This window comes from Pseudophryne corroboree, chromosome 6 (genome assembly GCF_028390025.1).
Source record: "Pseudophryne corroboree isolate aPseCor3 chromosome 6, aPseCor3.hap2, whole genome shotgun sequence".
NCBI classification, from domain to species: Eukaryota; Metazoa; Chordata; class Amphibia; order Anura; family Myobatrachidae; genus Pseudophryne; species Pseudophryne corroboree.
In genome coordinates, this window is record NC_086449.1 from 93,394,565 (window position 1) to 93,419,022 (window position 24,458).

The window sequence follows — 24,458 nt, forward strand, 5'->3', positions numbered from 1 at the left end:
CACAACCTTCATATTATGAAACTGACGCGCTACCAACTGCACTAACAAGGCAACTGTAGGCTTATTTTTGGATTAGAAAAGGTGAGGCATTTTGGTTTAACAAATTTCCGATATCAGTAAAAATGTTTTCCTTGTATGAAACTTTGAAGGAGATTTATTTCAGCTTCCCATATGGTCTAGCGGTAAGGATTCTTGGTTTTCACCCAGGCGGCCCGGTTTCGACTCCCGGTATGGGAATGGAATCTTATTGTTGTTTCTAAACAGATTCAAAAGCAGAGGAACAAAAACTAATAGTTGTAGCCAGATGTTTCCTTGTGTCTGATGTGGTTCAAATTGCAGACGTGATCCACTGCTACTAATTGTGACAAGGTTTTGGGCAACTGCTGTGCCATTATCATTGGCCTTATCACAGGTAAAATTTCCAGGTATTATGAAACTGTGAGAAATGGGCTGAGGACAAAAATCACAAAGAATAGAACAATGCATTATGCTCCCCTTTTCCATCATTGATTCCAGCTGCATGAAAAATAAAATAAAAAAATGTTACAAATGTGTCAAGTGATCTGAAAACACCTTTTCCATTAGATATGGTCTAAAATCCTTTGGCGTTAAAACAAATTTACAGATGTTAAGTCCTGTTATAAATAGAAAATTCCTTCAATCCGGATAGGTGTTCTGGCATCTTTACAAGAAACAGAGTTTTAACTCTCAAGTTACAATGCACTGTTCTGAGGACAACAGTCATGACAAATAGAATGAAAAATGCTTTATGCTTTTTTCCCCCTAAATGGGTACATCTTGGATGAGTTATTTGACATCTTTTCTTTTATTGCTGGTCTGAAATCTTTTATAGGTCAGGTGAATTATTAAAGCTTATCTGCAATTATAAACAGATGACACAACTCTTTCTGAAAGGTAACATTTTGATGCTATCAGTCTAGTTTGTTAGAAACAGGACTGCATCTCTCATATTGCAATGCCATGCTCCCAAAATAGACATCAATAAAAAAGCCCTGTGTGAGGCTTGAACTCACGACCTTCAGATTATGAGACTGACGCGCTACCAACTGCGCTAACAAGGCAACTGTAGTCTTAGATTTGTATTAGAAAAGGTGAGGCATTTTGGTTTAACAAATTTCCGATATCAGTAAAAATGTTTTCCTTGTATGAAACTTTGAAGTAGATTTATGTCAGATTCCCATATGGTCTAGCGGTAAGGATTCCTGGTTTTCACCCTGGCGGCCCAGGTTCGACTCACGGTATGGGAATGGAATCTTATTGTTGTTTCTAAACAGATTCAAAAGCAGAGGAACAAAAACTAATAGTTGTAGCCAGATGTTTCCTTGTGTCTGATGTGGTTCCAATTGCAGACGTGATCCACTGCTACTAATTGTGACAAGGTTTTGGGCAACTGCTGTGCCATTATCATTGGCCTTATCACAGGTAAAATTTCCAGGTATTATGAAACTGTGAGAAATGGGCTGAGGACAAAAATCACAAAGAATAGAACAATGCATTATGCTCCCCTTTTCCATCATTGATTCCAGCTGCATGAAAAATAAAATAAAAAAATGTTACAAATGTGTCAAGTGATCTGAAAACACCTTTTCCATTAGTTATGGTCTAAAATCCTTTGGCGTTAAAACAAATTTACAGATGTTAAGTCCTGTTATAAAGAGAAAATTCCTTCAATCCGGATAGGTGTTCTGGCAACTTTACAAGAAACAGAGTTTTAACTCTCAAGTTACAATGCACTGTTCTGAGGACAACAGGCATGACAAATAGAATGAAAAATGCTTTATGCTTTTTTCCCCCTAAATGGGTACATCTTGGATGAGTTATTTGACATCTTTTCTTTTATTGCTGGTCTGAAATCTTTTATAGGTCAGGTGAATTATTAAAGCTTATCTGCAATTATAAACAGATGACACAACTCTTTCTGAAAGGTAACATTTTGATGCAACCAGTCTAGTTTGTTAGAAACAGGACTGCATCTCTCATATTGCAATGCCATGCTCCCAAAATAGACATCAATAAAAATGCCCTGTGTGAGGCTTGAACTCACGACCTTCAGATTATGAGACTGACGCGCTACCAACTGCGCTAACAAGGCAACTGTAGCCTTAGATTTGTATTAGAAAAGGTGAGGCATTTTGGTTTAACAAATTTCCGATATCAGTAAAAATGTTTTCCTTGTATGAAACTTTGAAGTAGATTTATGTCAGATTCCCATATGGTCTAGCGGTAAGGATTCCTGGTTTTCACCCAGGCGGCCCAGGTTCGACTCACGGTATGGGAATGGAATCTTATTGTTGTTTCTAAACAGATTCAAAAGCAGAGGAACAAAAACTAATAGTTGTAGCCAGATGTTTCCTTGTGTCTGATGTGGTTCCAATTGCAGACGTGATCCACTGCAACTAATTGTAACAAGGTTTTGGGCAACTGCTGTGCCATTATCATTGGCCTTATCACAGGTAAAATTTCCAGGTATTATGAAACTGTGAGAAATGGGCTCTCTGAGGACAAAAATCACAAAGAATAGAACAATGCATTATGCTCCCCTTTTCCATCATTGATTCCAGCTGCATGAAAAATAAAATAAAAAAATGTTACAAATGTGTCAAGTGATCTGAAAACAACTTTTCCATTAGTTATGGTCTAAAATCCTTTGGCGTTAAAACAAATTTACAGATGTTAAGTCCTGTTATAAAGAGAAAATTCCTTCAATCCGGATAGGTGTTCTGGCATCTTTACAAGAAACTGAGTTTTAACTCTCAAGTTACAATGCACTGTTCTGAGGACAACAGTCATGACAAATAGAATGAAAAATGCTTTATGCTTTTTTTCCCCTAAATGGGTACATCTTGGATGAGTTATTTGACATCTTTTCTTTTATTGCTGGTCTGAAATCTTTTATAGGTCAGGTGAATTATTAAAGCTTATCTGCAATTATAAACAGATGACACAACTCTTTCTGAAAGGTAACATTTTGATGCTATCAGTCTAGTTTGTTAGAAACAGGACTGCATCTCTCACATTGCAATGCCATGCTCCCAAAATAGACATCAATAAAAATGCCCTGTGTGAGGCTTGAACTCACGACCTTCAGATTATGAGACTGACGCGCTACCAACTGCGCTAACAAGGCAACTGTAGCCTTAGATTTGTATTAGAAAAGGTGAGGCATTTTGGTTTAACAAATTTCCGATATCAGTAAAAATGTTTTCCTTGTATGAAACTTTGAAGTAGATTTATGTCAGCTTCCCATATGGTCTAGCGGTAAGGATTCCTGGTTTTCACCCAGGCGGCCCAGGTTTGACTCACGGTATGGGAATGGAATCTTATTGTTGTTTCTAAACAGATTCAAAAGCAGAGGTACAAAAACTAATAGTTGTAGCCAGATGTTTCCTTGTGTCTGATGTGGTTCCAATTGCAGACGTGATCCACTGCTACTAATTGTGACAAGGTTTTGGGCAACCGCTGTGCCATTATCATTGGCCTTATCACAGATAAAATTTCAAGGTATTATGAAACTGTGAGAAATGGGCTCTCTGAGGACAAAAATCACAAAGAATAGAACAATGCATTATGCTCCCCTTTTCCATCATTGATTCCAGCTGCATGAAAAATAAAATAAAAAAATGTTACAAATGTGTCAAGTGATCTGAAAACACCTTTTCCATTAGTTATGGTCTAAAATCCTTTGGCGTTAAAACAAATTTACAGATGTTAAGTCCTGTTATAAAGAGAAAATTCCTTCAATCCGGACAGGTGTTCTGGCAACTTCACAAAAAACAGAGTTTTAACTCTCAAGTTACAATGCACTGTTCTGAGGACAACAGTCATGACAAATAGAATGAAAAATGCTTTATGCTTTTTTTCCCCTAAATGGGGTAGATCTTGGATGAGTTATTTGACATCTTTTCTTTTATTGCTGGTCTGAAAACTTTTATAGGTCAGGTGAATTATTAAAGCTTATCTGCAATTATAAACAGATGACACAACTCTTTCTGAAAGGTAGCATTTTGATGCAATCAGTCTAGTTTGTTAGAAACAGGACTGCATCTCTCATATTGCAATGCCATGCTCCCAAAATAGACATCAATAAAAATGCCGTGTGTGAGGCTTGAACTCACAACCTTCAGATTATGAGACTGACGCGCTACCAACTGCGCTAACAAGGCAACTGTAGGCTTATTTTTGGATTAGAAAAGGTGAGGCATTTTGGTTTAACAAATTTCCGATATCAGTAAAAATGTTTTCCTTGTATGAAACTTTGAAGGAGATTTATTTCAGCGTCCCATATGGTCTAGCGGTAAGGACTGTTGGTTTTCACCCAGGCGTCCCGGGTTCGACTCCCAGTATAGGAATGGAATCTTATTGTTGTTTCTAAACAGATTCAAAAGCAGAGGAACAAAAACTAATAGTTGTAGCCAGATGTTTCCTTGTGTCTGATGTGGTTCCAATTGCAGACGTGATCCACTGCTACTAATTGTGACAAGGTTTTGGGCAACTGCTGTGCCATTATCATTGGCCTTATCACAGGTAACATTTCCAGGTATTATGAAACTGTGAGAAATGGGCTCTCTGAGGACAAAAATCACAAAGAATAGAACAATGCATTATGCTCCCCTTTTCCATCATTGATTCCAGCTGCATGAAAAATAAAATAAAAAAATGTTACAAATGTGTCAAGTGATCTGAAAACACCTTTTCCATTAGTTATGGTCTAAAATCCTTTGGCGTTAAAACAAATTTACAGATGTTAAGTCCTGTTATAAAGAGAAAATTCCTTCAATCCGGACAGGTGTTCTGGCAACTTCACAAAAAACAGAGTTTTAACTCTCAAGTTACAATGCACTGTTCTGAGGACAACAGTCATGACAAATAGAATGAAAAATGCTTTATGCTTTTTTTCCCCTAAATGGGGTAGATCTTGGATGAGTTATTTGACATCTTTTCTTTTATTGCTGGTCTGAAAACTTTTATAGGTCAGGTGAATTATTAAAGCTTATCTGCAATTATAAACAGATGACACAACTCTTTCTGAAAGGTAGCATTTTGATGCAATCAGTCTAGTTTGTTAGAAACAGGACTGCATCTCTCATATTGCAATGCCATGCTCCCAAAATAGACATCAATAAAAATGCCCTGTGTGAGGCTTGAACTCACAACCTTCAGATTATGAGACTGACGCGCTACCAACTGCGCTAACAAGGCAACTGTAGGCTTATTTTTGGATTAGAAAAGGTGAGGCATTTTGGTTTAACAAATTTCCGATATCAGTAAAAATGTTTTCCTTGTATGAAACTTTGAAGGAGATTTATTTCAGCGTCCCATATGGTCTAGCGGTAAGGACTGTTGGTTTTCACCCAGGCGTCCCGGGTTCGACTCCCAGTATAGGAATGGAATCTTATTGTTGTTTCTAAACAGATTCAAAAGCAGAGGAACAAAAACTAATAGTTGTAGCCAGATGTTTCCTTGTGTCTGATGTGGTTCCAATTGCAGACGTGATCCACTGCTACTAATTGTGACAAGGTTTTGGGCAACTGCTGTGCCATTATCATTGGCCTTATCACAGGTAACATTTCCAGGTATTATGAAACTGTGAGAAATGGGCTCTCTGAGGACAAAAATCACAAAGAATAGAACAATGCATTATGCTCCCCTTTTCCATCATTGATTCCAGCTGCATGAAAAATAAAATAAAAAAATGTTACAAATGTGTCAAGTGATCTGAAAACACCTTTTCCATTAGTTATGGTCTAAAATCCTTTGGCGTTAAAACAAATTTACAGATGTTAAGTCCTGTTATAAAGAGAAAATTCCTTCAATCCGTATAGGTGTTCTGGCAACTTTACAAGAAACAGAGTTTTAACTCTCAAGTTACAATGCACTGTTCTGAGGACAACAGGCATGACAAATAGAATGAAAAATGCTTTATGCTTTTTTCCCCCTAAATGGGTACATCTTGGGTGAGTTATTTGACATCTTTTCTTTTATTGCTGGTCTGAAATCTTTTATAGGTCAGGTGAATTATTAAAGCTTATCTGCAATTATAAACAGATGACACAACTCTTTCTGAAAGGTAACATTTTGATGCTATCAGTCTAGTTTGTTAGAAACAGGACTGCATCTCTCATATTGCAATGCCATGCTCCCAAAATAGACATCAATAAAAATGCCCTGTGTGAGGCTTGAACTCACGACCTTCAGATTATGAGACTGACGCGCTACCAACTGCGCTAACAAGGGAACTGTAGCCTTAGATTTGGATTAGAAAAGGTGAGGCATTTTGGTTTAACAAATTTCCGATATCAGTAAAAATGTTTTCCTTGTATGAAACTTTGAAGTAGATTTATTTCAGCTTCCCATATGGTCTAGCGGTAAGGATTCCTGGTTTTCACCCAGGCGGCCCGGGTTCGACTCACGGTATGGGAATGGAATCTTATTGTTGTTTCTAAACAGATCCAAAGCAGAGGAACAAAAACTAATAGTTGTAGCCAGATGTTTCCTTGTGACTGATGTGGTTCCAATTGCAGACGTGATCCACTGCTACTAATTGTGACAAGGTTTTGGGCAACCGCTGTGCCATTATCATTGGCCTTATCACAGGTAAAATTTCCAGGTATTATGTAAAATTGAGAAATGGGCTCTCTGAGGACAAAAATCACAAAGAATAGAACAATGCATTATGCTCCCCTTTTCCATCATTTATTCCAGCTGCATGAAAAATAAAATAAAAAAATGTTACAAATGTGTCAAGTGATCTGAAAACACCTTTTCCATTAGTTATGGTCTAAAATCCTTTGGCGTTAAAACAAATTTACAGATGTTAAGTCCTGTTATAAAGAGAAAATTCCTTCAATCCGGACAGGTGTTCTGGCAACTTTACAAGAAACAGAGTTTTAACTCTCAAGTTACAATGCACTGTTCTGAGGACAACAGTCATGACAAATAGAATGAAAAATGCTTTATGCTTTTTTTCCCCTAAATGGGTACATCTTGGATGAGTTTTTTGACATCTTTTCTTTTATTGCTGGTCTGAAAACTTTTATAGGTCAGGTGAATTATTAAAGCTTATCTGCAATTATAAACAGATGACACAACTCTTTCTGAAAGGTAACATTTTGATGCAATCAGTCTAGTTTGTTAGAAACAGGACTGCATCTCTCATATTGCAATGCTATGCTCCCAAAATAGACATCAATAAAAATGCCCTGTGTGAGGCTTGAACTCACAACCTTCAGATTATGAAACTGACGCGCTACCAACTGCGCTAACAAGGCAACTGTAGGCTTATTTTTGGATTAGAAAAGGTGAGGCATTTTGGTTTAACAAATTTCCGATATCAGTAAAAATGTTTTCCTTGTATGAAACTTTGAAGGAGATTTATTTCAGCTTCCCATATGGTCTAGCGGTAAGGATTCTTGGTTTTCACCCAGGCGGCCCGGGTTCGACTCCCGGTATGGGAATGGAATCTTATTGTTGTTTCTAAACAGATTCAAAAGCAGAGGAACAAAAACTAATAGTTGTAGCCAGATGTTTCCTTGTGTCTGATGTGGTTCCAATTGCAGACGTGATCCACTGCTACTAATTGTGACAAGGTTTTGGGCAACTGCTGTGCCATTATCATTGGCCTTATCACAGGTAAAATTTCCAGGTATTATGAAACTGTGAGAAATGGGCTGAGGACAAAAATCACAAAGAATAGAACAATGCATTATGCTCCCCTTTTCCATCATTGATTCCAGCTGCATGAAAAATAAAATAAAAAAATGTTACAAATGTGTCAAGTGATCTGAAAACACCTTTTCCATTAGTTATGGTCTAAAATCCTTTGGCGTTAAAACAAATTTACAGATGTTAAGTCCTGTTATAAAGAGAAAATTCCTTCAATCCGGATAGGTGTTCTGGCAACTTTACAAGAAACAGAGTTTTAACTCTCAAGTTACAATGCACTGTTCTGAGGACAACAGGCATGACAAATAGAATGAAAAATGCTTTATGCTTTTTTTTCCCTAAATGGGTACATCTTGGATGAGTTATTTGACATCTTTTCTTTTATTGCTGGTCTGAAATCTTTTATAGGTCAGGTGAATTATTAAAGCTTATCTGCAATTATAAACAGATGACACAACTCTTTCTGAAAGGTAACATTTTGATGCAATCAGTCTAGTTTGTTAGAAACAGGACTGCATCTCTCATATTGCAATGCCATGCTCCCAAAATAGACATCAATAAAAATGCCCTGTGTGAGGCTTGAACTCACGACCTTCAGATTATGAGACTGACGCGCTACCAACTGCGCTAACAATGCAACTGTAGGCTTGTTTTTGGATTAGAAAAGGTGAGGCATTTTGGTTTAACAAATTTCCGATATCAGTAAAAATGTTTTCCTTGTATGAAACTTTGAAGTAGATTTATTTCAGCTTCCCATATGGTCTAGCGGTAAGGATTCCTGGTTTTCACCCAGGCGGCCCGGGTTCGACTCACGGTATGGGAATGGAATCTTATTGTTGTTTCTAAACAGATTCAAAAGCACAGGAACAAAAACTAATAGTTGTAGCCAGATGTTTCCTTGTGACTGATGTGGTTCCAATTGCAGACGTGATCCACTGCTACTAATTGTGACAAGGTTTTGGGCAACCGCTGTGCCATTATCATTGGCCTTATCACAGGTAAAATTTCCAGGTATTATGTAAAATTGAGAAATGGGCTCTCTGAGGACAAAAATCACAAAGAATAGAACAATGCATTATGCTCCCCTTTTCCATCATTTATTCCAGCTGCATGAAAAATAAAATAAAAAAATGTTACAAATGTGTCAAGTGATCTGAAAACACCTTTTCCATTAGTTATGGTCTAAAATCCTTTGGCGTTAAAACAAATTTACAGATGTTAAGTCCTGTTATAAAGAGAAAATTCCTTCAATCCGGACAGGTGTTCTGGCAACTTTACAAGAAACAGAGTTTTAACTCTCAAGTTACAATGCACTGTTCTGAGGACAACAGTCATGACAAATAGAATGAAAAATGCTTTATGCTTTTTTTCCCCTAAATGGGGTAGATCTTGGATGAGTTATTTGACATCTTTTCTTTTATTGCTGGTCTGAAAACTTTTATAGGTCAGGTGAATTATTAAAGCTTATCTGCAATTATAAACAGATGACACAACTCTTTCTGAAAGGTAACATTTTGATGCAATCAGTCTAGTTTGTTAGAAACAGGACTGCATCTCTCATATTGCAATGCTATGCTCCCAAAATAGACATCAATAAAAATGCCCTGTGTGAGGCTTGAACTCACAACCTTCAGATTATGAAACTGACGCGCTACCAACTGCGCTAACAAGGCAACTGTAGGCTTATTTTTGGATTAGAAAAGGTGAGGCATTTTGGTTTAACAAATTTCCGATATCAGTAAAAATGTTTTCCTTGTATGAAACTTTGAAGGAGATTTATTTCAGCTTCCCATATGGTCTAGCGGTAAGGATTCTTGGTTTTCACCCAGGCGGCCCGGGTTCGACTCCCGGTATGGGAATGGAATCTTATTGTTGTTTCTAAACAGATTCAAAAGCAGAGGAACAAAAACTAATAGTTGTAGCCAGATGTTTCCTTGTGTCTGATGTGGTTCCAATTGCAGACGTGATCCACTGCTACTAATTGTGACAAGGTTTTGGGCAACTGCTGTGCCATTATCATTGGCCTTATCACAGGTAAAATTTCCAGGTATTATGAAACTGTGAGAAATGGGCTGAGGACAAAAATCACAAAGAATAGAACAATGCATTATGCTCCCCTTTTCCATCATTGATTCCAGCTGCATGAAAAATAAAATAAAAAAATGTTACAAATGTGTCAAGTGATCTGAAAACACCTTTTCCATTAGATATGGTCTAAAATCCTTTGGCGTTAAAACAAATTTACAGATGTTAAGTCCTGTTATAAAGAGAAAATTCCTTCAATCCGGATAGGTGTTCTGGCATCTTTACAAGAAACAGAGTTTTAACTCTCAAGTTACAATGCACTGTTCTGAGGACAACAGTCATGACAAATAGAATGAAAAATGCTTTATGCTTTTTTTCCCCTAAATGGGTACATCTTGGATGAGTTATTTGACATCTTTTCTTTTATTGCTGGTCTGAAATCTTTTATAGGTCAGGTGAATTATTAAAGCTTATCTGCAATTATAAACAGATGACACAACTCTTTCTGAAAGGTAACATTTTGATGCTATCAGTCTAGTTTGTTAGAAACAGGACTGCATCTCTCATATTGCAATGCCATGCTCCCAAAATAGACATCAATAAAAAAGCCCTGTGTGAGGCTTGAACTCACGACCTTCAGATTATGAGACTGACGCGCTACCAACTGCGCTAACAAGGCAACTGTAGCCTTAGATTTTTATTAGAAAAGGTGAGGCATTTTGGTTTAACAAATTTCCGATATCAGTAAAAATGTTTTCCTTGTATGAAACTTTGAAGTATATTTATGTCAGCTTCCCATATGGTCTAGCGGTAAGGATTCCTGGTTTTCACCCAGGCGGCCCAGGTTCGACTCACGGTATGGGAATGGAATCTTATTGTTGTTTCTAAACAGATTCAAAAGCAGAGGAACAAAAACTAATAGTTGTAGCCAGATGTTTCCTTGTGTCTGATGTGGTTCCAATTGCAGACGTGATCCACTGCTACTAATTGTGACAAGGTTTTGGGCAACCGCTGTGCCATTATCATTGGCCTTATCACAGATAAAATTTCAAGGTATTATGAAACTGTGAGAAATGGGCTCTCTGAGGACAAAAATCACAAAGAATAGAACAATGCATTATGCTCCCCTTTTCCATCATTGATTCCAGCTGCATGAAAAATAAAATAAAAAAATGTTACAAATGTGTCAAGTGATCTGAAAACACCTTTTCCATTAGTTATGGTCTAAAATCCTTTGGCGTTAAAACAAATTTACAGATGTTAAGTCCTGTTATAAAGAGAAAATTCCTTCAATCCGGATAGGTGTTCTGGCAACTTTACAAGAAACAGAGTTTTAACTCTCAAGTTACAATGCACTGTTCTGAGGACAACAGGCATGACAAATAGAATGAAAAATGCTTTATGCTTTTTTTCCCCTAAATGGGTACATCTTGGATGAGTTATTTGACATCTTTTCTTTTATTGCTGGTCTGAAATCTTTTATAGGTCAGGTGAATTATTAAAGCTTATCTGCAATTATAAACAGATGACACAACTCTTTCTGAAAGGTAACATTTTGATGCTATCAGTCTAGTTTGTTAGAAACAGGACTGCATCTCTCATATTGCAATGCCATGCTCCCAAAATAGACATCAATAAAAATGCCCTGTGTGAGGCTTGAACTCACGACCTTCAGATTATGAGACTGACGCGCTACCAACTGCGCTAACAAGGGAACTGTAGCCTAAGATTTGGATTAGAAAAGGTGAGGCATTTTGGTTTAACAAATTTCCGATATCAGTAAAAATGTTTTCCTTGTATGAAACTTTGAAGTAGATTTATTTCAGCTTCCCATATGGTCTAGCGGTAAGGATTCCTGGTTTTCACCCAGGCGGCCCGGGTTCGACTCACGGTATGGGAATGGAATCTTATTGTTGTTTCTAAACAGATTCAAAAGCAGAGGAACAAAAACTAATAGTTGTAGACAGATGTTTCCTTGTGACTGATGTGGTTCCAATTGCAGACGTGATCCACTGCTACTAATTGTGACAAGGTTTTGGGCAACCGCTGTGCCATTATCATTGGCCTTATCACAGGTAAAATTTCCAGGTATTATGTAAAATTGAGAAATGGGCTCTCTGAGGACAAAAATCACAAAGAATAGAACAATGCATTATGCTCCCCTTTTCCATCATTTATTCCAGCTGCATGAAAAATAAAATAAAAAAATGTTACAAATGTGTCAAGTGATCTGAAAACACCTTTTCCATTAGTTATGGTCTAAAATCCTTTGGCGTTAAAACAAATTTACAGATGTTAAGTCCTGTTATAAAGAGAAAATTCCTTCAATCCGGACAGGTGTTCTGGCAACTTTACAAGAAACAGAGTTTTAACTCTCAAGTTACAATGCACTGTTCTGAGGACAACAGTCATGACAAATAGAATGAAAAATGCTTTATGCTTTTTTTCCCCTAAATGAGGTAGATCTTGGATGAGTTATTTGACATCTTTTCTTTTATTGCTGGTCTGAAAACTTTTATAGGTCAGGTGAATTATTAAAGCTTATCTGCAATTATAAACAGATGACACAACTCTTTCTGAAAGGTAACATTTTGATGCAATCAGTCTAGTTTGTTAGAAACAGGACTGCATCTCTCATATTGCAATGCTATGCTCCCAAAATAGACATCAATAAAAATGCCCTGTGTGAGGCTTGAACTCACAACCTTCAGATTATGAAACTGACGCGCTACCAACTGTGCTAACAAGGAAACTGTAGGCTTATTTTTGGATTAGAAAAGGTGAGGCATTTTGGTTTAACAAATTTCCGATATCAGTAAAAATGTTTTCCTTGTATGAAACTTTGAAGGTGATTTATTTCAGCTTCCCATATGGTCTAGCGGTAAGGATTCTTGGTTTTCACCCAGGTGGCCCGGGTTCGACTCCCGGTATGGGAATGGAATCTTATTGTTGTTTCTAAACAGATTCAAAAGCAGAGGAACAAAAACTAATAGTTGTAGCCAGATGTTTCCTTGTGTCTGATGTGGTTCCAATTGCAGACGTGATCCGCTGCTACTAATTGTGACAAGGTTTTGGGCAACTGCTGTGCCATTATCATTGGCCTTATCACAGGTAAAATTTCCAGGTATTATGAAACTGTGAGAAATGGGCTGAGGACAAAAATCACAAAGAATAGAACAATGCATTATGCTCCCCTTTTCCATCATTGATTCCAGCTGCATGAAAAATAAAATAAAAAAATGTTACAAATGTGTCAAGTGATCTGAAAACACCTTTTCCATTAGTTATGGTCTAAAATCCTTTGGCCTTAAAACAAATTTACAGATGTTAAGTCCTGTTATAAAGAGAAAATTCCTTCAATCCGGATAGGTGTTCTGGCAACTTTACAAGAAACAGAGTTTTAACTCTCAAGTTACAATGCACTGTTCTGAGGACAACAGGCATGACAAATAGAATGAAAAATGCTTTATGCTTTTTTTCCCCTAAATGGGTACATCTTGGATGAGTTATTTGACATCTTTTCTTTTATTGCTGGTCTGAAATCTTTTATAGGTCAGGTGAATTATTAAAGCTTATCTGCAATTATAAACAGATGACACAACTCTTTCTGAAAGGTAACATTTTGATGCAATCAGTCTAGTTTGTTAGAAACAGGACTGCATCTCTCATATTGCAATGCCATGCTCCCAAAATAGACATCAATAAAAATGCCCTGTGTGAGGCTTGAACTCACGACCTTCAGATTATGAGACTGACGCGCTACCAACTGCGCTAACAAGGGAACTGTAGCCTTAGATTTGGATTAGAAAAGGTGAGGCATTTTGGTTTAACAAATTTCCGATATCAGTAAAAATGTTTTCCTTGTATGAAACTTTGAAGTAGATTTATTTCAGCTTCCCATATGGTCTAGCGGTAAGGATTCCTGGTTTTCACCCAGGTGGCCCGGGTTCGACTCACGGTATGGGAATGGAATCTTATTGTTGTTTCTAAACAGATTCAAAAGCAGAGGAACAAAAACTAATAGTTGTAGCCAGATGTTTCCTTGTGACTGATGTGGTTCCAATTGCAGACGTGATCCACTGCTACTAATTGTGACAAGGTTTTGGGCAACCGCTGTGCCATTATCATTGGCCTTATCACAGGTAAAATTTCCAGGTATTATGTAAAATTGAGAAATGGGCTCTCTGAGGACAAAAATCACAAAGAATAGAACAATGCATTATGCTCCCCTTTTCCATCATTGATTCCAGCTGCATGAAAAATAAAATAAAAAAATGTTACAAATGTGTCAAGTGATCTGAAAACACCTTTTCCATTAGTTATGGTCTAAAATCCTTTGGCGTTAAAACAAATTTACAGATGTTAAGTCCTGTTATAAAGAGAAAATTCCTTCAATCCGGACAGGTGTTCTGGCAACTTTACAAGAAACAGAGTTTTAACTCTCAAGTTACAATGCACTGTTCTGAGGACAACAGTCATGACAAATAGAATGAAAAATGCTTTATGCTTTTTTTCCCCTAAATGGGGTAGATCTTGGATGAGTTATTTGACATCTTTTCTTTTATTGCTGGTCTGAAAACTTTTATAGGTCAGGTGAATTATTAAAGCTTATCTGCAATTATAAACAGATGACACAACTCTTTCTGAAAGGTAACATTTTGATGCAGTCTAGTTTGTTAGAAACAGGACTGCATCTCTCATATTGCAATGCTATGCTCCCAAAATAGACATCAATAAAAATGCCCTGTGTGAGGCTTGAACTCACAACCTTCAGATTATGAAACTGACGCGCTACCAACTGCGCTAACAAGGCAACTGTAGGCTTATTTTTGGATTAGAAAAGGTGAGGCATTTTGGTTTAACAAATTTCCGATATCAGTAAAAATGTTTTCCTTGTATGAAACTTTGAAGGAGATTTATTTCAGCTTCCCATATGGTCTAGCGGTAAGGATTCTTGGTTTTCACCCAGGCGGCCCGGGTTCGACTCCCGGTATGGGAATGGAATCTTATTGTTGTTTCTAAACAGATTCAAAAGCAGAGGAACAAAAACTAATAGTTGTAGCCAGATGTTTCCTTGTGTCTGATGTGGTTCCAATTGCAGACGTGATCCACTGCTACTAATTGTGACAAGGTTTTGGGCAACTGCTGTGCCATTATCATTGGCCTTATCACAGGTAAAATTTCCAGGTATTATGAAACTGTGAGAAATGGGCTGAGGACAAAAATCACAAAGAATAGAACAATGCATTATGCTCCCCTTTTCCAACATTGATTCCAGCTGCATGAAAAATAAAATAAAAAAATGTTACAAATGTGTCAAGTGATCTGAAAACACCTTTTCCATTAGTTATGGTCTAAAATCCTTTGGCGTTAAAACAAATTTACAGATGTTAAGTCCTGTTATAAAGAGAAAATTCCTTCAATCCGGATAGGTGTTCTGGCAACTTTACAAGAAACAGAGTTTTAACTCTCAAGTTACAATGCACTGTTCTGAGGACAACAGGCATGACAAATAGAATGAAAAATGCTTTATGCTTTTTTTCCCCTAAATGGGTACATCTTGGATGAGTTATTTGACATCTTTTCTTTTATTGCTGGTCTGAAATCTTTTATAGGTCAGGTGAATTATTAAAGCTTATCTGCAATTATAAACAGATGACACAACTCTTTCTGAAAGGTAACATTTTGATGCAATCAGTCTAGTTTGTTAGAAACAGGACTGCATCTCTCATATTGCAATGCCATGCTCCCAAAATAGACATCAATAAAAATGCCCTGTGTGAGGCTTGAACTCACGACCTTCAGATTATGAGACTGACGCGCTACCAACTGCGCTAACAAGGGAACTGTAGCCTTAGATTTGGATTAGAAAAGGTGAGGCATTTTGGTTTAACAAATTTCCGATATCAGTAAAAATGTTTTCCTTGTATGAAACTTTGAAGTAGATTTATTTCAGCTTCCCATATGGTCTAGCGGTAAGGATTCCTGGTTTTCACCCAGGTGGCCCGGGTTCGACTCACGGTATGGGAATGGAATCTTATTGTTGTTTCTAAACAGATTCAAAAGCAGAGGAACAAAAACTAATAGTTGTAGCCAGATGTTTCCTTGTGACTGATGTGGTTCCAATTGCAGACGTGATCCACTGCTACTAATTGTGACAAGGTTTTGGGCAACCGCTGTGCCATTATCATTGGCCTTATCACAGGTAAAATTTCCAGGTATTATGTAAAATTGAGAAATGGGCTCTCTGAGGACAAAAATCACAAAGAATAGAACAATGCATTATGCTCCCCTTTTCCATCATTTATTCCAGCTGCATGAAAAATAAAATAAAAAAATGTTACAAATGTGTCAAGTGATCTGAAAACACCTTTTCCATTAGTTATGGTCTAAAATCCTTTGGCGTTAAAACAAATTTACAGATGTTAAGTCCTGTTATAAAGAGAAAATTCCTTCAATCCGGACAGGTGTTCTGGCAACTTTACAAGAAACAGAGTTTTAACTCTCAAGTTACAATGCACTGTTCTGAGGACAACAGTCATGACAAATAGAATGAAAAATGCTTTATGCTTTTTTTCCCCTAAATGGGGTAGATCTTGGATGAGTTATTTGACATCTTTACTTTTATTGCTGGTCTGAAAACTTTTATAGGTCAGGTGAATTATTAAAGCTTATCTGCAATTATAAACAGATGACACAACTCTTTCTGAAAGGTAACATTTTGATGCAATCAGTCTAGTTTGTTAGAAACAGGACTGCATCTCTCATATTGCAATGCTATGCTCCCAAAATAGACATCAATAAAAATGCCCTGTGTGAGGCTTGAACTCACAACCTTCAGATTATGAAACTGACGCGCTACCAACTGCGCTAACAAGGCAACTGTAGGCTTATTTTTGGATTAGAAAAGGTGAGGCATTTTGGTTTAACAAATTTCCGATATCAGTAAAAATGTTTTCCTTGTATGAAACTTTGAAGGAGATTTATTTCAGCTTCCCATATGGTCTAGCGGTAAGGATTCTTGGTTTTCACCCAGGCGGCCCGGGTTCGACTCCCGGTATGGGAATGGAATCTTATTGTTGTTTCTAAACAGATTCAAAAGCAGAGGAACAAAAACTAATAGTTGTAGCCAGATGTTTCCTTGTGTCTGATGTGGTTCCAATTGCAGACCGGATCCACTGCTACTAATTGTGACAAGGTTTTGGGCAACTGCTGTGCCATTATCATTGGCCTTATCACAGGTAAAATTTCCAGGTATTATGAAACTGTGAGAAATGGGCTGAGGACAAAAATCACAAAGAATAGAACAATGCATTATGCTCCCCTTTTCCAACATTGATTCCAGCTGCATGAAAAATAAAATAAAAAAATGTTACAAATGTGTCAAGTGATCTGAAAACACCTTTTCCATTAGTTATGGTCTAAAATCCTTTGGCGTTAAAACAAATTTACAGATGTTAAGTCCTGTTATAAAGAGAAAATTCCTTCAATCCGGATAGGTGTTCTGGCAACTTTACAAGAAACAGAGTTTTAACTCTCAAGTTACAATGCACTGTTCTGAGGACAACAGGCATGACAAATAGAATGAAAAATGCTTTATGCTTTTTTTCCCCTAAATGGGTACATCTTGGATGAGTTATTTGACATCTTTTCTTTTATTGCTGGTCTGAAATCTTTTATAGGTCAGGTGAATTATTAAAGCTTATCTGCAATTATAAACAGATGACACAACTCTTTCTGAAAGGTAACATTTTGATGCAATCAGTCTAGTTTGTTAGAAACAGGACTGCATCTCTCATATTGCAATGCCATGCTCCCAAAATAGACATCAATAAAAATGCCCTGTGTGAGGCTTGAACTCACGACCTTCAGATTATGAGACTGACGCGCTACCAACTGCGCTAACAAGGGAACTGTAGCCTTAGATTTGGATTAGAAAAGGTGAGGCATTTTGGTTTAACAAATTTCCGATATCAGTAAAAATGTTTTCCTTGTATGAAACTTTGAAGTAGATTTATTTCAGCTTCCCATATGGTCTAGCGGTAAGGATTCCTGGTTTTCACCCAGGCGGCCCGGGTTCGACTCACCGTATGGGAATGGAATCTTATTGTTGTTTCTAAACAGATTCAAAAGCAGAGGAACAAAAACTAATAGTTGTAGCCAGATGTTTCCTTGTGACTGATGTGGTTCCAATTGCAGACGTGATCCACTGCTACTAATTGTGACAAGGTTTTGGGCAACCGCTGTGCCATTATCATTGGCCTTATCACAGGTAAAATTTCCAGGTATTATGTAAAATTGAGAAATGGGCTCTCTGAGGACAAAAATCACAAAGAATAGAACAATGCATTATGCTCCCCTTTTCGATCATTGATTCCAGCTGCATGAAAAATAAAATAAAAAAATGTTACAAATGTGTCAAGTGATCTGAAAACACCTTTTCCATTAGTTATGGTCTAAAATCCTTTGGCGTTAAAACAAATTTACAGATGTTAAGTCCTGTTATAAAGAGAAAATTCCTTCAATCCGGATAGGTGTTCTGGCAACTTTACAAGAAACAGAGTTTTAACTCTCAAGTTACAATGCACTGTTCTGAGGACAACAGGCATGACAAATAGAATGAAAAATGCTTTATGCTTTTTTTCCCCTAAATGGGTACATCTTGGATGAGTTATTTGACATCTTTTCTTTTATTGCTGGTCTGAAATCTTTTATAGGTCAGGTGAATTATTAAAGCTTATCTGCAATTATAAACAGATGACACAACTCTTTCTGAAAGGTAACATTTTGATGCAATCAGTCTAGTTTGTTAGAAACAGGACTGCATCTCTCATATTGCAATGCCATGCTCCCAAAATAGACATCAATAAAAATGCCCTGTGTGAGGCTTGAACTCACGACCTTCAGATTATGAGACTGACACGCTACCAACTGCGCAAACAAGGCAACTGTAGGCTTATTTTTGGATTAGAAAAGGTGAGGCATTTTGGTTTAACAAATTTCCAATATCAGTAAAAATGTTTTCCTTGTATGAAACTTTGAAGGAGATTTATTTCAGCTTCCCATATGGTCTAGCGGTAAGGATTCTTGGTTTTCACCCAGGTGGCCTGGGTTCGACTCCCGGTATGGGAATAGAATCTTATTGTTGTTTCTAAACAGATTCAAAAGCAGAGGAACAAAAACTAATAGTTGTAGCCAGATGTTTCCTTGTGTCTGATGTGGTTCCAATTGCAGACGTGATCCACTGCTACTAATTGTGACAAGGTTTTGGGCAACTGCTGTGCCATTATCATTGGCCTTATCACAGGTAAAATTTCCAGGTATTATGAAACTGTGAGAAATGGGCTCTCTGAGGACAAAAATCACAAAGAATAGAACAATGCATTATGCTCCCCTTTTCCATCATTGATTCCAGCTGCATGAAAAATAAAATAAAAAAATGTTACAAATGTGTCAAGTGATCTGAAAACACCTTTTCCATTAGTTATGGTCTAAAATCCTTTGGCGTTAAAACAAATTTACAGATGTTAAGTCCTGTTATAAAGAGAAAATTCCTTCAATCCGGATAGGTGTTCTGGCAACTTTACAAGAAACAGAGTTTTAACTCTCAAGTTACAATGCACTGTTCTGAGGACAACAGTCATGACAAATAGAATGAAAAATGCTTTATGCTTTTTTTCCCCTAAATGGGTACATCTTGGATGAGTTATTTGACATCTTTTCTTTTATTGCTGGTCTGAAATCTTTTATAGGTCAGGTGAATTATTAAAGCTTATCTGCAATTATAAACAGATGACACAACTCTTTCTGAAAGGTAACATTTTGATGCTATCAGTCTAGTTTGTTAGAAACAGGACTGCATCTCTCATATTGTAATGCCATGCTCCCAAAACAGACATCAATAAAAATCCCCAGTGTGAGGCTTGAACTCACGAACTTCAGATTATGAGACTTACGCGCTACCAACTGCGCTAACTAGGCAACTGTAGCCTTAGATTTGGATTAGAAAAGGTGAGGCATTTTGGTTTAACAAATTTCCGATATCAGTAAAAATGTTTTCCTTGTATGAAACTTTGAAGGAGATTTATTTCAGCTTCCCATATGGTCTAGTGGTAAGGATTCCTGGTTTTCACCCAGGTGGCCCGGGTTCGACTCCCGGTATGGGAATGGAATCTTATTGTTGTTTCTAAACAGATTCAAAAGCAGAGGAACAAAAACTAATAGTTGTAGCCAGATGTTTCCTTGTGTCTGATGTGATTCCAATTGCAGACGTGATCCACTGCTACTAATTGTGACAAGGTTTTGGGCAACTGCTGTGCCATTATCATTGGCCTTATCACAGGTAAAATTTCCAGGTATTATGAAACTGTGAGAAATGGGCTGAGGACAAAAATCACAAAGAATAGAACAATGCATTATGCTCCCATTTTCCATCATTGATTCCAGCTGCATGAAAAATAAAATAAAAAAATGTTACAAATGTGTCAAGTGATCTGAAAACACCTTTTCCATTAGTTATGGTCTAAAATCCTTTGGCGTTAAAACAAATTTACAGATGTTAAGTCCTTTTATAAAGAGAAAATTCCTTCAATCCGGACAGGTGTTCTGGCAACTTTACAAGAAACAGAGTTTTAACTCTCAAGTTACAATGCACTGTTCTGAGGACAACAGTCATGACAAATAGAATGAAAAATGCTTTATGCTTTTTTTCCCCTAAATGGGTACATCTTGGATGAGTTATTTGACATCTTTTCTTTTATTGCTGGTCTGAAATCTTTTATAGGTCAGGTGAATTATTAAAGCTTATCTGCAATTATAAACAGATGACACAACTCTTTCTGAAAGGTAACATTTTGATGCAATCAGTCTAGTTTGTTAGAAACAGGACTGCATCTCTCATATTGCAATGCCATGCTCCCAAAATAGACATCAATAAAAATGCCCTGTGTGAGGCTTGAACTCACGACCTTCAGATTATGAGACTGACGCGCTACCAACTGCGCTAACAAGGCAACTGTAGGCTTATTTTTGGATTAGAAAAGGTGAGGCATTTTGGTTTAACAAATTTCCGATATCAGTAAAAATGTTTTCCTTGTATGAAACTTTGAAGGAGATTTATTTCAGCTTCCCATAAGGTCTAGCGGTCAGGACTCTTGGTTTTCACCCAGGCGGCCCGGGTTCGACTCCCAGTATGGGAATGGAATCTTATTGTTGTTTCTAAACAGATTCAAAAGCAGAGGAACAAAAACTAATAGTTGTAGCCAGATGTTTCCTTGTGTCTGATGTGGTTCCAATTGCAGACGTGATCCACTGCTACTAATTGTGACAAGGTTTTGGGCAACTGCTGTGCCATTATCATTGGCCTTATCACAGGTAAAATTTCCAGGTATTATGAAACTGTGAGAAATGGGCTCTCTGAGGACAAAAATTACAAAGAATAGAACAATGCATTATGCTCCCCTTTTCCATCATTGATTCCAGCTGCATGAAAAATAAAATAAAAAAATGTTACAAATGTGTCAAGTGATCTGAAAACACCTTTTCCATTAGTTATGGTCTAAAATCCTTTGGCGTTAAAACAAATTTACAGATGTTAAGTCCTGTTATAAAGAGAAAATTCCTTCAATCCGGATAGGTGTTCTGGCAACTTTACAAGAAACAGAGTTTTAACTCTCAAGTTACAATGCACTGTTCTGAGGACAACAGTCATGACAAATAGAATGAAAAATGCTTTATGCTTTTTTTCCCCTAAATGGGTACATCTTGGATGAGTTATTTGACATCTTTTCTTTTATTGCTGGTCTGAAATCTTTTATAGGTCAGGTGAATTATTAAAGCTTATCTGCAATTATAAACAGATGACACAACTCTTTCTGAAAGGTAACATTTTGATGCTATCAGTCTAGTTTGTTAGAAACAGGACTGCATCTCTCATATTGTAATGCCATGCTCCCAAAACAGACATCAATAAAAATGCCCTGTGTGAGGCTCGAACTCACGAACTTCAGATTATGAGACTTACGCGCTACCAACTGCGCTAACTAGGCAACTGTAGCCTTAGATTTGGATTAGAAAAGGTGAGGCATTTTGGTTTAACAAATTTCCGATATCAGTAAAAATGTTTTCCTTGTATGAAACTTTGAAGGAGATTTGTTTCAGCTTCCCATATGGTCTAGCGGTAAGGATTCCTGGTTTTCACCCAGGTGGCCCGGGTTCGACTCACGGTATGGGAATGGAATCTTATTGTTGTTTCTAAACAGATTCAAAAGCAGAGGAACAAAAACTAATAGTTGTAGCCAGATGTTTCTTTGTGTCTGATGTGATTCCAATTGCAGACGTGATCCACTGCTACTAATTGTGACAAGGTTTTGGGCAACTGCTGTGCCATTATCATTGGCCTTATCACAGGTAAAATTTCCAGGTATTATGAAACTGTGAGAAATGGGCTCTCTGAGGACAAAAATCACAAAGAATAGAACAATGCATTATGCTCCCCTTTTCCATCATTGATTCCAGCTGCATAAAAAATAAAATAAAAAAATGTTACAAATGTGTCAAGTGATCTGAAAACACCTTTTCCATTAGTTATGGTCTAAAATCCTTTGGCGTTAAAACAAATTTACAGATGTTAAGTCCTGTTAAAAAGAGAAAATTCCTTCAATCCGGATAGGTGTTCTGGCAACTTTACAAGAAACAGAGTTTTAACTCTCAAGTTACAATGCACTGTTCTGAGGACAACAGTCATGACAAATAGAATGAAAAATGCTTTATGCTTTTTTTCCCCTAAATGGGTACATCTTGGATGAGTTATTTGACATCTTTTCTTTTATTGCTGGTCTGAAATCTTTTATAGGTCAGGTGAATTATTAAAGCTTATCTGCAATTATAAACAGATGACACAACTCTTTCTGAAAGGTAACATTTTGATGCTATCAGTCTAGTTTGTTAGAAACAGGACTGCATCTCTCATATTGTAATGCCATGCTCCCAAAACAGACATCAATAAAAATGCCCTGTGTGAGGCTTGAACTCACGAATTTCAGATTATGAGACTTACGCGCTACCAACTGCGCTAACTAGGCAACTGTAGCCTTAGATTTGGATTAGAAAAGATGAGGCATTTTGGTTTAACAAATTTCCGATATCAGTAAAAATGTTTTCCTTGTATGAAACTTTGAAGGAGATTTATTTCAGCTTCCCATATGGTCTAGCGGTAAGGATTCCTGGTTTTCACCCAGGTGGCCCGGGTTCGACTCCCGGTATGGGAATGGAATCTTATTGTTGTTTCTAAACAGATTCAAAAGCAGAGGAACAAAAACTAATAGTTGTAGCCAGATGTTTCCTTGTGTCTGATGTGATTCCAATTGCAGACGTGATCCACTGCTACTAATTGTGACAAGGTTTTGGGCAACTGCTGTGCCATTATCATTGGCCTTATCACAGGTAAAATTTCCAGGTATTATGAAACTGTGAGAAATGGGCTGAGGACAAAAATCACAAAGAATAGAACAATGCATTATGCTCCCCTTTTCCATCATTGATTCCAGCTGCATGAAAAATAAAATAAAAAAATGTTACAAATGTGTCAAGTGATCTGAAAACACCTTTTCCATTAGTTATGGTCTAAAATCCTTTGGCGTTAAAACAAATTTACAGATGTTAAGTCCTTTTATAAAGAGAAAATTCCTTCAATCCGGACAGGTGTTCTGGCAACTTTACAAGAAACAGAGTTTTAACTCTCAAGTTACAATGCACTGTTCTGAGGACAACAGTCATGACAAATAGAATGAAAAATGCTTTATGCTTTTTTTCCCCTAAATGGGTACATCTTGGATGAGTTATTTGACATCTTTTCTTTTATTGCTGGTCTGAAATCTTTTATAGGTCAGGTGAATTATTAAAGCTTATCTGCAATTATAAACAGATGACACAACTCTTTCTGAAAGGTAACATTTTGATGCAATCAGTCTAGTTTGTTAGAAACAGGACTGCATCTCATATTGCAATGCCATGCTCCCAAAATAGACATCAATAAAAATGCCCTGTGTGAGGCTTGAACTCACGACCTTCAGATTATGAGACTGACGCGCTACCAACTGCGCTAACAAGGCAACTGTAGGCTTATTTTTGGATTAGAAAAGGTGAGGCATTTTGGTTTAACAAATTTCCGATATCAGTAAAAATGTTTTCCTTGTATGAAACTTTGAAGGAGATTTATTTCAGCTTCCCATAAGGTCTAGCGGTAAGGACTCTTGGTTTTCACCCAGGCGGCCCGGGTTCGACTCCCAGTATGGGAATGGAATCTTATTGTTGTTTCTAAACAGATTCAAAAGCAGAGGAACAAAAACTAATAGTTGTAGCCAGATGTTTCCTTGTGTCTGATGTGGTTCCAATTGCAGACGTGATCCACTGCTACTAATTGTGACAAGGTTTTGGGCAACTGCTGTGCCATTATCATTGGCCTTATCACAGGTAAAATTTCCAGGTATTATGAAACTGTGAGAAATGGGCTCTCTGAGGACAAAAATCACAAAGAAAATTACAATGCATTATGCTCCCCTTTTCCATCATTGATTCCAGCTGCATGAAAAATAAAATAAAAAAATGTTACAAATGTGTCAAGTGATCTGAAAACACCTTTTCCATTAGTTATGGTCTAAAATCTTTTGGCGTTAAAACAAATTTACAGATGTTAAGTCCTGTTATAAAGAGAAAATTCCTTCAATCCGGATAGGTGTTCTGGCATCTTT

General features: G+C 37.1%; 37 non-coding genes across 37 annotated transcripts; 15 read left to right on the plus strand and 22 right to left on the minus strand.

Annotated features, from left to right (window-relative positions):
• The first annotated feature begins 165 nt into the window (after nt 1–165).
• TRNAE-UUC (transfer RNA glutamic acid (anticodon UUC)) lies at nt 166–237 on the plus strand. Its single transcript has one exon. It is a non-coding gene; the product is annotated as a tRNA-Glu (tRNA).
• Nucleotides 238–1,009: 772 nt separating this feature from the next.
• On the minus strand, nt 1,010–1,082 carry TRNAM-CAU (transfer RNA methionine (anticodon CAU)). Its single transcript has one exon. It is a non-coding gene; the product is annotated as a tRNA-Met (tRNA).
• Nucleotides 1,083–2,040: 958 nt separating this feature from the next.
• Nucleotides 2,041–2,113, minus strand: TRNAM-CAU (transfer RNA methionine (anticodon CAU)). The gene has a single exon. It is a non-coding gene; the product is annotated as a tRNA-Met (tRNA).
• Nucleotides 2,114–3,075: 962 nt separating this feature from the next.
• Nucleotides 3,076–3,148, minus strand: TRNAM-CAU (transfer RNA methionine (anticodon CAU)). The gene has a single exon. It is a non-coding gene; the product is annotated as a tRNA-Met (tRNA).
• A 963-nt stretch (nt 3,149–4,111) lies between these two features.
• TRNAM-CAU (transfer RNA methionine (anticodon CAU)) lies at nt 4,112–4,184 on the minus strand. Its single transcript has one exon. It is a non-coding gene; the product is annotated as a tRNA-Met (tRNA).
• A 963-nt stretch (nt 4,185–5,147) lies between these two features.
• On the minus strand, nt 5,148–5,220 carry TRNAM-CAU (transfer RNA methionine (anticodon CAU)). The gene has a single exon. It is a non-coding gene; the product is annotated as a tRNA-Met (tRNA).
• A 962-nt stretch (nt 5,221–6,182) lies between these two features.
• TRNAM-CAU (transfer RNA methionine (anticodon CAU)) lies at nt 6,183–6,255 on the minus strand. The gene has a single exon. It is a non-coding gene; the product is annotated as a tRNA-Met (tRNA).
• A 114-nt stretch (nt 6,256–6,369) lies between these two features.
• TRNAE-UUC (transfer RNA glutamic acid (anticodon UUC)) lies at nt 6,370–6,441 on the plus strand. The gene has a single exon. It is a non-coding gene; the product is annotated as a tRNA-Glu (tRNA).
• A 775-nt stretch (nt 6,442–7,216) lies between these two features.
• TRNAM-CAU (transfer RNA methionine (anticodon CAU)) lies at nt 7,217–7,289 on the minus strand. Its single transcript has one exon. It is a non-coding gene; the product is annotated as a tRNA-Met (tRNA).
• A 114-nt stretch (nt 7,290–7,403) lies between these two features.
• TRNAE-UUC (transfer RNA glutamic acid (anticodon UUC)) lies at nt 7,404–7,475 on the plus strand. The gene has a single exon. It is a non-coding gene; the product is annotated as a tRNA-Glu (tRNA).
• A 772-nt stretch (nt 7,476–8,247) lies between these two features.
• On the minus strand, nt 8,248–8,320 carry TRNAM-CAU (transfer RNA methionine (anticodon CAU)). Its single transcript has one exon. It is a non-coding gene; the product is annotated as a tRNA-Met (tRNA).
• A 114-nt stretch (nt 8,321–8,434) lies between these two features.
• Nucleotides 8,435–8,506, plus strand: TRNAE-UUC (transfer RNA glutamic acid (anticodon UUC)). Its single transcript has one exon. It is a non-coding gene; the product is annotated as a tRNA-Glu (tRNA).
• A 777-nt stretch (nt 8,507–9,283) lies between these two features.
• On the minus strand, nt 9,284–9,356 carry TRNAM-CAU (transfer RNA methionine (anticodon CAU)). The gene has a single exon. It is a non-coding gene; the product is annotated as a tRNA-Met (tRNA).
• Nucleotides 9,357–9,470: 114 nt separating this feature from the next.
• On the plus strand, nt 9,471–9,542 carry TRNAE-UUC (transfer RNA glutamic acid (anticodon UUC)). The gene has a single exon. It is a non-coding gene; the product is annotated as a tRNA-Glu (tRNA).
• A 772-nt stretch (nt 9,543–10,314) lies between these two features.
• TRNAM-CAU (transfer RNA methionine (anticodon CAU)) lies at nt 10,315–10,387 on the minus strand. Its single transcript has one exon. It is a non-coding gene; the product is annotated as a tRNA-Met (tRNA).
• A 962-nt stretch (nt 10,388–11,349) lies between these two features.
• Nucleotides 11,350–11,422, minus strand: TRNAM-CAU (transfer RNA methionine (anticodon CAU)). Its single transcript has one exon. It is a non-coding gene; the product is annotated as a tRNA-Met (tRNA).
• A 114-nt stretch (nt 11,423–11,536) lies between these two features.
• On the plus strand, nt 11,537–11,608 carry TRNAE-UUC (transfer RNA glutamic acid (anticodon UUC)). The gene has a single exon. It is a non-coding gene; the product is annotated as a tRNA-Glu (tRNA).
• Nucleotides 11,609–12,385: 777 nt separating this feature from the next.
• TRNAM-CAU (transfer RNA methionine (anticodon CAU)) lies at nt 12,386–12,458 on the minus strand. The gene has a single exon. It is a non-coding gene; the product is annotated as a tRNA-Met (tRNA).
• Nucleotides 12,459–12,572: 114 nt separating this feature from the next.
• On the plus strand, nt 12,573–12,644 carry TRNAE-UUC (transfer RNA glutamic acid (anticodon UUC)). The gene has a single exon. It is a non-coding gene; the product is annotated as a tRNA-Glu (tRNA).
• Nucleotides 12,645–13,416: 772 nt separating this feature from the next.
• On the minus strand, nt 13,417–13,489 carry TRNAM-CAU (transfer RNA methionine (anticodon CAU)). Its single transcript has one exon. It is a non-coding gene; the product is annotated as a tRNA-Met (tRNA).
• Nucleotides 13,490–13,603: 114 nt separating this feature from the next.
• Nucleotides 13,604–13,675, plus strand: TRNAE-UUC (transfer RNA glutamic acid (anticodon UUC)). The gene has a single exon. It is a non-coding gene; the product is annotated as a tRNA-Glu (tRNA).
• Nucleotides 13,676–14,448: 773 nt separating this feature from the next.
• TRNAM-CAU (transfer RNA methionine (anticodon CAU)) lies at nt 14,449–14,521 on the minus strand. Its single transcript has one exon. It is a non-coding gene; the product is annotated as a tRNA-Met (tRNA).
• Nucleotides 14,522–14,635: 114 nt separating this feature from the next.
• Nucleotides 14,636–14,707, plus strand: TRNAE-UUC (transfer RNA glutamic acid (anticodon UUC)). Its single transcript has one exon. It is a non-coding gene; the product is annotated as a tRNA-Glu (tRNA).
• Nucleotides 14,708–15,479: 772 nt separating this feature from the next.
• On the minus strand, nt 15,480–15,552 carry TRNAM-CAU (transfer RNA methionine (anticodon CAU)). The gene has a single exon. It is a non-coding gene; the product is annotated as a tRNA-Met (tRNA).
• Nucleotides 15,553–15,666: 114 nt separating this feature from the next.
• TRNAE-UUC (transfer RNA glutamic acid (anticodon UUC)) lies at nt 15,667–15,738 on the plus strand. Its single transcript has one exon. It is a non-coding gene; the product is annotated as a tRNA-Glu (tRNA).
• Nucleotides 15,739–16,515: 777 nt separating this feature from the next.
• TRNAM-CAU (transfer RNA methionine (anticodon CAU)) lies at nt 16,516–16,588 on the minus strand. Its single transcript has one exon. It is a non-coding gene; the product is annotated as a tRNA-Met (tRNA).
• A 114-nt stretch (nt 16,589–16,702) lies between these two features.
• TRNAE-UUC (transfer RNA glutamic acid (anticodon UUC)) lies at nt 16,703–16,774 on the plus strand. Its single transcript has one exon. It is a non-coding gene; the product is annotated as a tRNA-Glu (tRNA).
• A 772-nt stretch (nt 16,775–17,546) lies between these two features.
• TRNAM-CAU (transfer RNA methionine (anticodon CAU)) lies at nt 17,547–17,619 on the minus strand. Its single transcript has one exon. It is a non-coding gene; the product is annotated as a tRNA-Met (tRNA).
• Nucleotides 17,620–18,581: 962 nt separating this feature from the next.
• On the minus strand, nt 18,582–18,654 carry TRNAM-CAU (transfer RNA methionine (anticodon CAU)). The gene has a single exon. It is a non-coding gene; the product is annotated as a tRNA-Met (tRNA).
• A 114-nt stretch (nt 18,655–18,768) lies between these two features.
• TRNAE-UUC (transfer RNA glutamic acid (anticodon UUC)) lies at nt 18,769–18,840 on the plus strand. Its single transcript has one exon. It is a non-coding gene; the product is annotated as a tRNA-Glu (tRNA).
• Nucleotides 18,841–19,616: 776 nt separating this feature from the next.
• On the minus strand, nt 19,617–19,689 carry TRNAM-CAU (transfer RNA methionine (anticodon CAU)). The gene has a single exon. It is a non-coding gene; the product is annotated as a tRNA-Met (tRNA).
• Nucleotides 19,690–19,803: 114 nt separating this feature from the next.
• On the plus strand, nt 19,804–19,875 carry TRNAE-UUC (transfer RNA glutamic acid (anticodon UUC)). Its single transcript has one exon. It is a non-coding gene; the product is annotated as a tRNA-Glu (tRNA).
• Nucleotides 19,876–20,647: 772 nt separating this feature from the next.
• TRNAM-CAU (transfer RNA methionine (anticodon CAU)) lies at nt 20,648–20,720 on the minus strand. Its single transcript has one exon. It is a non-coding gene; the product is annotated as a tRNA-Met (tRNA).
• A 962-nt stretch (nt 20,721–21,682) lies between these two features.
• On the minus strand, nt 21,683–21,755 carry TRNAM-CAU (transfer RNA methionine (anticodon CAU)). Its single transcript has one exon. It is a non-coding gene; the product is annotated as a tRNA-Met (tRNA).
• Nucleotides 21,756–21,869: 114 nt separating this feature from the next.
• On the plus strand, nt 21,870–21,941 carry TRNAE-UUC (transfer RNA glutamic acid (anticodon UUC)). The gene has a single exon. It is a non-coding gene; the product is annotated as a tRNA-Glu (tRNA).
• Nucleotides 21,942–22,904: 963 nt separating this feature from the next.
• On the plus strand, nt 22,905–22,976 carry TRNAE-UUC (transfer RNA glutamic acid (anticodon UUC)). Its single transcript has one exon. It is a non-coding gene; the product is annotated as a tRNA-Glu (tRNA).
• A 770-nt stretch (nt 22,977–23,746) lies between these two features.
• Nucleotides 23,747–23,819, minus strand: TRNAM-CAU (transfer RNA methionine (anticodon CAU)). The gene has a single exon. It is a non-coding gene; the product is annotated as a tRNA-Met (tRNA).
• Nucleotides 23,820–24,458: the final 639 nt, after the last annotated feature.